The following is a 9,563-nucleotide window of genomic DNA, read 5'->3' as shown; positions in this document are numbered from 1 at the left end:
AAGTACCAGTCAGTACATTTATGTAACATTTATTTGGAGTTTGTACCTCCTAGTCTCCTGGTAAGAATTCTAGCAGTGACTATGAGAGAATATGAACAGTCATAAGCAACCGACATATTCCATAACATTAATGTAACTATAGACAGTTAAAAAGTGTGAAATGTTGTTCACTAATTAATAAAAAACACTGTAATAATTTGCAAATTGCTGAGGTATAAGCAGAATAAAACATTTTGGGACATGCTGTTATGTGAAAATAATCCACTCTGAGGTGGTAACGGTCTACCACTTTGCATTGGACCCTCATCACACCACCTTAGAGTGGCATGGCTGAACATGTGATATTCATTACACATTAGCTACTACCTTTTAGCCTTTGGCCATCACTGTTGCACCAAATGTAAACCATCTATTGAAACTATTTATCCCAGCCATTTCTACTTAATTCTATGGTCTCAGCCATCTGTACTGTTTCGTGTCCTTACTTTTTATGAATGTAACACGCTGTGTACAGTGCCTCCTTCTCATACAGTATGCAGCTGCTCTCTTGTTTTTGCATGTTATATTGTCTGTAGGAGCATGCTGCCATAGTATAAGAAAGTGTGTTTTGAATACTTTGTATACTATTGTATGCAATACATTTGTCTGCATGTAACACCAACTCATTAGTTGTGTTAATTACTTAATGCATGAATTCTGATAACTTTCAATTAATTAAATAATAGTACATTTTGTAACACAAGAAATAATGTAATGGGAAAAATAATACAAACTAATCACAATCTTTATTTTTCACTAAATGTTAGTGAAAAAAAAGGCTACGACAAATCTGGTGGCAGACATACAGATGTAAGTAATTCTCATCACATATTTCCATTCATATTTGCCAGTTTAAAATGATCACTAACCTTTTATTATGGTATTAATTTTATATCTTGCTTAAGGTCATGTTTTGTTGTGAAAAGAATTTAAGAAAATAGATTTATTAAATAAAAGCTGATAATGAAGTAGTTATTATATAATAGCACATTTTGGATATTGTGTTCAATAATACCTTGGCATACAAATTTAGGCTGCATTGGTTAAATCTTTAGTACTCTGCGATTTGTGAAGTCTTCATTATGATTTCTTTTCTCTACAGAGCTATGATGATGATTACACCAACGTGGGTGACCTCAATGTTTATGGGAATATCTGATGACAGTAATTCTTTTTTTGTTTGCTTGTGTTGTTTTTGCTGTTTTTTTTTAAAATGTGATTTTCTTTTTATGCTTAATGTGTTCCTTGGTGTTTAAAACATTCTGTTGTAATGAGAATCCTATTCATGCTTTGTATGGGGAGTTTGTTAAATGAGGAAGCCATTGAGTCTTCATACTGTATGTTGGCTATGATGAGGATATTTGCATATTGGAAAGGTCCGCTGAACACCAACTTCATCACAGATTATACTATTTTTACATTTCAGTAGGTAGGGTTTTAGTTCCTTTTACTAGTTGGTGATTAACCAAGCATTGTGTATGCCCACACACTTATTCCATGAAGATGCCCTTCTAAGCATAAACTGATTAAAAAAAAAAAGTAAATAGAAATATGTTTAGAATTGGACCTGTCATATTTTATGAATTAGGATAATGAATACACAAATGAACTTGTGATTTCATTACAGTAAATAAAGGCTTACTTTGGAAAAAAAAGAAGAAAAAGATAAATGCACTCATTTATGGATATTATGTTTAATTGATTTGTAATTACTAATTATAAAAATACTGCTGTGGTTTCTTTGTTTTTTTGGCTGTGACCATTAAAGTGTAAAACAAGTATTAATATATTGACTGTGATCTTTTTATTTAATTTTAATAAGTACTGCTTTTTATTTATCTTAATTATATTAAGTATAATTATTACCCTTTAAAAAAATGCTGTCAAACAACAATTGTTCACTGTTTGTTCATTGTTTCAACAATACACAGTGAAGCAAACAGTTTCCTTATACTAGAAGTTCTTAATTATTTTTGTTCAATTTTTTTTTTATTGAAATTAATTTAGTCATCTCTTTTATAATTGTGCCTTCAAAAATACTGCTACAGTGAAATAACTTAAAGACAAAATAACATTCAATATATGAAAAAAACCCCTGCTGAATAACACTTTCTTCTTTACTGGCATATAGCTATCATTAATTTATTCATACACCTTCAGTAGCCGCTTTTATGCTGGTCTGTCCAGCCTATTTCAGAAAGTGGGAGGAAGCCAGAGAACCTTTTGGTAATGAACATGGACAGGAGAAAAACATTTGATTTTTATCAAATGTTACAAAAATATCTTGTGCAGCAATTGCCATAAAAGGATGTGATAAGCTGTGTGTGTAAAAGAGTGCTTTAGAGCTATATGTAATTCCAAATCACCATCACCAAAGTTAAAAATCACATGATTATATAAGTTAAGTATGTAGCACAGTGTTCTAAATAAATATTGTTACATTTTAATTATGCTATGCCGTTATTTCAATGTATTGTAGATTGATGTTAGATTGATCTTGTTAGATTGATCTAAAATGGGCATACCCAATGTAGTAGAAGAAATTGCTCCCTGTAGCATGACAACACAGTTTAAAAGGAGTATATGGCTAAGTAACATGGCACACCAGATACCTATCTGTGCTGGTTAACTTAACATCTCTCTCTCTCTCTCTCTCTCTCTCTCTCTCTCTCTCTCTCTCTCTCTCTCTCTCTCTCTCTCTCTCTCTTTCTCACATGCACCTCACCATATGCCCCTCAATACCCATACATAAGACCTTGTATGTCATATCACAGCAAACCAGTGACTGTATTTTCCATCCTGCACTGCGGCCTACAAACATGGCCGCCATGGACTGCAACTCCCAGAACATTCACATTCATCCTAATCACACACTTCTGTATCCAATCTCACACACTCACTCCACAGTATATAAAGACTGTTTTCAAACAATGTCTTTGCGAAGTATTACACTCAGTTGCCATAGTCTCTGTTATGTACCAAGCCTTATTCATAGCTTTATGTTTCATGGTTTTTGTCTGGTTCTCGTCGTCATTAACTGAGTCTTGTCTTTGTCTAGTTTATCCTGTTTGCTGATCACCTGACCATTGGCCTGTTTTGAACATGCTATTGTTTCAATATTTGGATTTGTCTGCCAATATCTCCTATAATAAAACTCTTATCTGCATTTGCATCCATCCTCAACCTTCATTACGTGCAATACATGATAGAATACTTTGTCGCAACATGGAAGCAGTAGGAGAGCAAGAAGAGTGTCACGCCAGAGTACATAGGGCTGACTGGTCAGCCTTCATGTCAGTCCAGTGTCCCCAATGGACTGCCATAGACCTCCCAGATCCAAATTATGGATCGTGTGACTACCCGAGGCAGTTCCTGATCCACTGCCAAATGTACTTTTCAAGTCTGGCGAACCCCAAACTGGACAAAGGGCAGTGGCTCGGGTTCCTTGTGTCCCGGCTTTATGGCCAACCAGTGGGTATAGAATCTGGCCAGTACAGGGTCCAGTGCCCTCACCCAAGTAATTCAATTTGCGGAATTCTTTTTAAAGAAGTCTGGGAATCCAGGACAGAACTGCAACCTGGATGAACTGTTGAAAGGAGTCAGTGTAGCGGGCCAGCATGATCTGCCTTTCCACACTTACTACGAGTGGATTGACAGGACGGCCTCCACAGCTCAGCATCAGCCCCCTTCTGACAGGGCAGTGGTGGAGGTGACGCAGCCCTGCAAGACCGAGGGCTGCTGTAAACAAGCCCAGCTTCAATGTCCCACCTGTAGTAAATTTGGGATACCTGGATCACATTTCTGCTCTCAGGAATGTTTCAAGGGCAGCTGGCATGCCCACAAATGACTAAACAAGAATGCAAGAGCGGAGCTCCCGCCTGAGACCCACAAGGTGGTCTTACCTGCTGAGCTCCATCCAGAAGTCAACATGGTGACCTCGTCCCCAGAGCTCCAACCTGAGACCCACAAGGTGGTCTCACCTGCCAAGCTCCAGTTAGAGGTCAATGTGGCGACCTCCTCCCCAGAGTTCCAGCATGAGACCTATGAGATGGTCTCACCAGCTGAACACTCGACTGAGGTCAAGGTGGCAACCACAGCTCCAGAGCTCCAACTTGAGATCCATGAGGTGGTCTCATGTGACGATCTCCAGTTGGAGGTCAATGTGGCGACCTCCTCCTCAGAGCTCCAGAAGGAGACCCACGAGGCAGTCTCATCCCCAGAGTTACAGCCTGAGACCCACAAGGTTGTCTCATCTCCAGAACTCCAGTATAAAGTCAAGTTTCTGTAGAGGTCAACGAGGTGACCTCCCAAGCCATGTTTCCGTACGAGGTCAACGACCAACCAAGTTATGCTCATGCCAGAGTCTGTTGTCACGACCAACCAAGTTCTGCTCATGCCTGAAGTCGACGTCATGACCAACCAGGTTCTCCTCACGCCTGAGTCTGCTGACACAACCAACCACGTTCTGCTCACCCTGAGTCTGTTGACATAGCCAACCAAATTCAGCCTGCAGAGTCAATGGAGGACGACGCTCCGACTTCCTGCTCCGCTGAGAACGTCACTCCACTCTCAAGAAGTGCCGACGAGACGGGCCACCAAGTCAAGCACCTGTCTAAAGCTGACGACACAACTTCCCAAGCCTAATGACCTCAGTGAACCAGCCCTAGCCTCATGTCTGTTCCTGCAACTCCCAGAACATTCACATTTATCCTAATCACTCACACCTGCATCCAATCTCATACACTCACTCCACAGTATATAAAGACTGTTTTCAAACAATGTCTTTGTGAAGTATTACTCTCATAGTCTCTGTCGTGTACCAAGCCTTATTCATAGCATTATGTTTCATGGTTTTGATCTGGTTCTTGTCCTCATTAACTGAGTCTTGTCTTTGTCTAGTTTATCCTGTTTGCTGATCGCCTGACCATTGGCCTGTTTTTACCATGCTATTGTTTCAAGATTTGGATTTGTCTGCCAATATCTCCTATAATAAAATTCTTAGCTGCATTTGCATCCATCAATCTAATGGTAATGAGATTTACTACTGTAGGTGTTGAGAAGCAGAAAACAAAATTATGCTTTCCACAGAGTTAATTATATCCAATAGGAAAGTGAGTCATTCTTATAAATGTTGGAGAAAGTCAGTGTGGTTTGAAACCTTCAGTTTATTTTTCCACATGACTTAGATGGTGCCCCTTACTCATTCGTCTATTCGTACTCTTTATTTAAAACAGCATGTCTATAACATAGATATTGATAATTACATTTAACATTGTACTAAACACATTTAAAGCAAGCTGTTGTTTGTAGACTTACCCCTGTTTTAAATGAGGAACAAAAAAAAGGAACTGAGAGAGATCACTGAATTAATAGCGTATATGTTTATGCCCATAACTCTTTATTTCGGTTATAGAAATTAGTGTGAAGTATATTTAAAGCCTAGCAGAGAATTATGAACATCTTAAATGGCTGCTAAATACCATTTTATTTGAGGTTGCACTTATGGTACAAATGGGAAGTAAGTATACTTACATATGTATATTATGCCTTGGGTACATGCCTATTTAATGATAATTTCTTACAGCATAAATGTATTTTCATACATATAATATGTGCAATCTTGCCAATTTTAATTAGGGAAAATTCATTAATCCTGCCAAATGCTTCTGGGAGGCAAACTTGCAAATTACAAATCACATGCCTTAGTAAAGCAGTGAATAACAAATAGCCAACTACATTATGTTATTCTAACATAGTTGTTCACTCAGGATTTAATGCATTAGGAATGTGAATGTTTTTATCAGCAGCCCAGGAGTTGATAACAACACTCAACCAAATTTAAGCATGTAGATTACAAAACAATTCAAACAAAAATGAATAAAGCAAACAGGGCAATACAAAAGTCTTCAGAATTATGTTTCCTGAAGCATAAAATGTGACCTCAGTTAGTTTTACCATGGCTGAAGCTACAGTGGATACAAGCTCACTGAAACTGAACAGTTTCGATGCATATGAATGCATGCATTTCATCTATATATTTCTGCACATCTTCAGAAACAACTTTATCATGGTCAAAGTTGCAGTGGTGTTGCAACCTATTTTAAATGGTTCATAAGTTTAACATTTATAAATCGATGCCAAATGCTTTTGGGTTACATTCAAAATTAGGCTGTCAGTTTCTGTCTCAGTGTCAGTGTGTGTCTGCTCCAGAAAACCCACCTATGATGCTGGTCTGTGCATATACAGTGAGGGAAAAAAGTATTTGATACTTATTTCCCTCATTAAAATGCAAATCAATTTATAACATTTTTGACATGCGTTTTTCTGAATTTTTTTTCTTGTTATTCTGTCTCTCACTGTTCAAATAAATCTACCATTAAAATTATAGACTGATCATTTCTTTGTCAGTGGGCAAACGTACAAAATCAGCAGGGGATCAAATACTTTTTTCCCCTCACTGTATGTGTATGTGTGTGTGTGTGTGTGTGTGTGTGTGTGTGTGTGTGTGTGTGTGTGTGTGTGTGTGCGCGTGTGTGTGTGGTTGTGTGTGTGGGTGTGTGGCTGGCTGTTGGTCTGTCTGTCTGTCTTCCTGTCTCATGTATCAACATTTGGACATCCAGTGGATGACATGTGTACATTCACATGAAACCATATATAATATCAACATTTTATTAAAAAGCTGGTGTTACTTAAACTGTCAGTGGCTCCATGCACTCTTCCACTGCTAACTAGCTTATAGTATTATGCTAAAAATTAGTGCTACCAGCAGTTCATTCATTCCAGTAAGAGACACACTCGGGGTGTTTTGGGATAAGTCATAATTTCTTATATTTGTCAGTTTCAAACAATTGTAGCTGTTTTCCCCTGAAAATAACACATTGTCTCTTTTATTTTGTACTGTTGTGGCTAAGGCAGAGATTCTAATGCATCCATTCTACATGATGAATGACATATCAGTGCTGGAATCGGCTTCCAACTACTACTCCCCGAGTACAATGCGGCATACAAACAAGGCCGCCGAGGACTACAACACCCAGCCAGCACATACTCTCTCATGTTCATGGTCACCTGGTTTCAATTACAATTACTGCAACACACACAGTATATAAGGACTCTCAGTTCTCACACACTTTGCAAAGTATATGTACAGAGTCCTGTATTTGTTGTTCTAAGCCTTTTGTAGTTTGCTGTCACATTTCCCTGGTATTGATCTTATTTCGGGTTTTTGCCCATAGTCTTGCTTAGTTCATTCCTGTTTGTTGATCACCTGACCATGAACTGTTGCCTGACCCTTATGATTTGTCTGCATACATCTTAAATAAAAAACCTCTGTAACCTGCATCTTTGTCTTTTCTTGTTGCATGACAATAAAATGTCATAGTTAATATATGAATAATTGCCAAATGTTCACTTTTGCCTTTTAATTTTCATTTCATGCTTTAAAGAATGTTATTGAATCTTTTGGTAAATCTTACATATTGTGGGAAAAGATGTTTTCGGAACTCAGACACTGCTTGGGTAATTTGTCCCTAGCACAATCAACTAGCTGATCTTGCAGCTCTTCATATATTCTGTGCTCTCAAATTAGAAAGCACCTAACTTAAAAAGTTTCAGTCTTACAGTTTCCTCCTCACTTTCTCTCATTTCTCTATTTTCTAGACTATCCTGTTCTGATTATTTTAGTAAAAAAAAGAATCCCGGGGATTTTTTAAAAACTTAAACTAAAACTGAGCAGTGAGATTAGGGAAGTTACAGTAAACAGCAGTGCATAAATTGCAATCTGATTCGCTTTTATTTTTTCTTCCTAATCAAACCCAAAACCAAGAGAAAACAGGTTAAATATAAATGGTGCTGACTTCCCAGTAACCATTATTTACAGTGTACTAGTTACAAAAAGGTGGTTATTGTAATGTGTGCTGCTGTGACAATTATGAAAATATAATATTACATAATATATATCCCATATCAAATATAAAAATCAAATATAGTATAACATTTCTTTAAAGCAATGTCAAACTGTCTCAAACATTTGTGCATAAAATATAATTTTAAATTGGAAAAAGAAGTTAATATTATATACCACATGCACACAATACAAACATTAGGGTTTCAGTAATTAGAACATTTTCTAATTAATATCTAATATTCACCAACTCTGTTCCTAGAGACCTATCAGCTTCTATAGCCTTTCTGAATGTCTGAATGTCTGTTCATTTTTAAAATAAAATATCAAGCTGCTCACTGGATGTTTTTTTTTTCCTGCAACAAACTCTAGATACTGAGAAAGTGTTGGATGTAAAAATCCAGAGATCAGCAATTTCTGAAATACCCACACTTACTCAAGTGTCTGAAATAAAAATTGCATCAGTGTGTTATTAAAGGACTGCCATTTACTGAAACTTTTCTAATGAGTGTTACAGTGATAATTATGAAAACATGACTATTATGTGTGTGTGTGTATGTGTGTGTGTGTGTGTGTGTGTGTAGTCTCACCACACCTTCTTTGTACTTTGCGGCCCAACCTAGACCAGGTCGTAAAAAATGAGCAATCTTTTAACTGCCCTTTTTTCTTTCTTCGTATCTGTTATATGTGCTTGATAAAGCATGACTGTTTAATTTCATTTGTGTGCAGCTGTGTGCATTCAGTGTTGAGATTAAGCCCCTGCCCCTATCCCAATTTAACTAACTGTGTGTTTATTCTGTTTATTTCCCTTTGCCGCTGAATTCCTGAATCTGATTGGTCAGAAGGTGTACATTAATCTGTATAATAGCACAGCTCAGACATAGTCCCAGCTTTAACATGAAAGATAGCTTAATATTAATGTGCTCGTTCTAAGACATCGTCGTTTCTATGGTAGCCGCTTATACACAAGATCTTGTACGCTAATCTAACAGTAATAATAAATGGATTAAAAAAAACCCTGTTGTTATTTAACAAAGTAAATGACATGTTCATTCATTCATTAATGTGTTTGTTTATTTACTTATTTGTTTGTTTGTCTGTTTGTTCAGAGACATTTTTTTATGGAAGGAGTTGCAATAGTCACAGTGGTTTGCAAAGTTTTCGTTCAAGCAACCAAGAGAGAGAGAGAGAGAGAGAGAGAGAGAGAGAGAGAGAGAGAGAGAGAAAGAGAGAGAGAGAGAGAGAGAGAAAGAGAGAGAGAGAACACAGAAATAAAGAAAGTAAATGCAAAAACATGATTTAACTCAACACAGTCCCCAAAAAAGGAACATCATCCACAACAGAACATAAAACATTTTTACAACAGCTTGTAAACTCCTCTACATTATTTGTAGTACTATAGAAGTCAAAGTCAACTTTCTAGCAAAAACAATGTTTACGTCAAAGTCTAAGTAGGCCTACTCTTCTATTTTATTTCTTCTTGTGAGGTAGACACAAGACATAGGCTTGACATAGGCTAATACAAAATTAAGTAACTGACATTTCTCTCTCCACTTCTGGCTGTATCCAAAACCAAGAATAAACAAATGCTTACAAAACTTTTCTCCAAACATCGTGAACA

At 37.0% G+C, this 9,563-nt stretch overlaps 1 protein-coding gene across 5 annotated transcripts in view; it reads left to right on the top strand.

The window, feature by feature from the left end:
* Positions 1–1,824, top strand: part of LOC108277878 (sialoadhesin) — an 18,754-nt gene extending 16,930 nt beyond the window's left edge. For all 5 annotated transcript variants that reach the window (XM_053687191.1, XM_053687190.1, XM_053687189.1 and 2 more), the window contains 2 exons: positions 807–849; positions 1,142–1,824. The gene's annotated coding sequence lies outside the window, so the exon portion shown is untranslated. The remainder of the gene's footprint in view (positions 1–806; positions 850–1,141) is intronic.
* Positions 1,825–9,563: the final 7,739 nt, after the last annotated feature.

The sequence above is a fragment of the Ictalurus punctatus genome, chromosome 17, assembly GCF_001660625.3.
Source record: "Ictalurus punctatus breed USDA103 chromosome 17, Coco_2.0, whole genome shotgun sequence".
Lineage (NCBI taxonomy): Eukaryota > Metazoa > Chordata > Actinopteri > Siluriformes > Ictaluridae > Ictalurus > Ictalurus punctatus.
The sequence above is the reverse complement of the archived record's forward strand: the minus strand, read 5'-3'. Positions and strand labels throughout refer to the sequence as shown.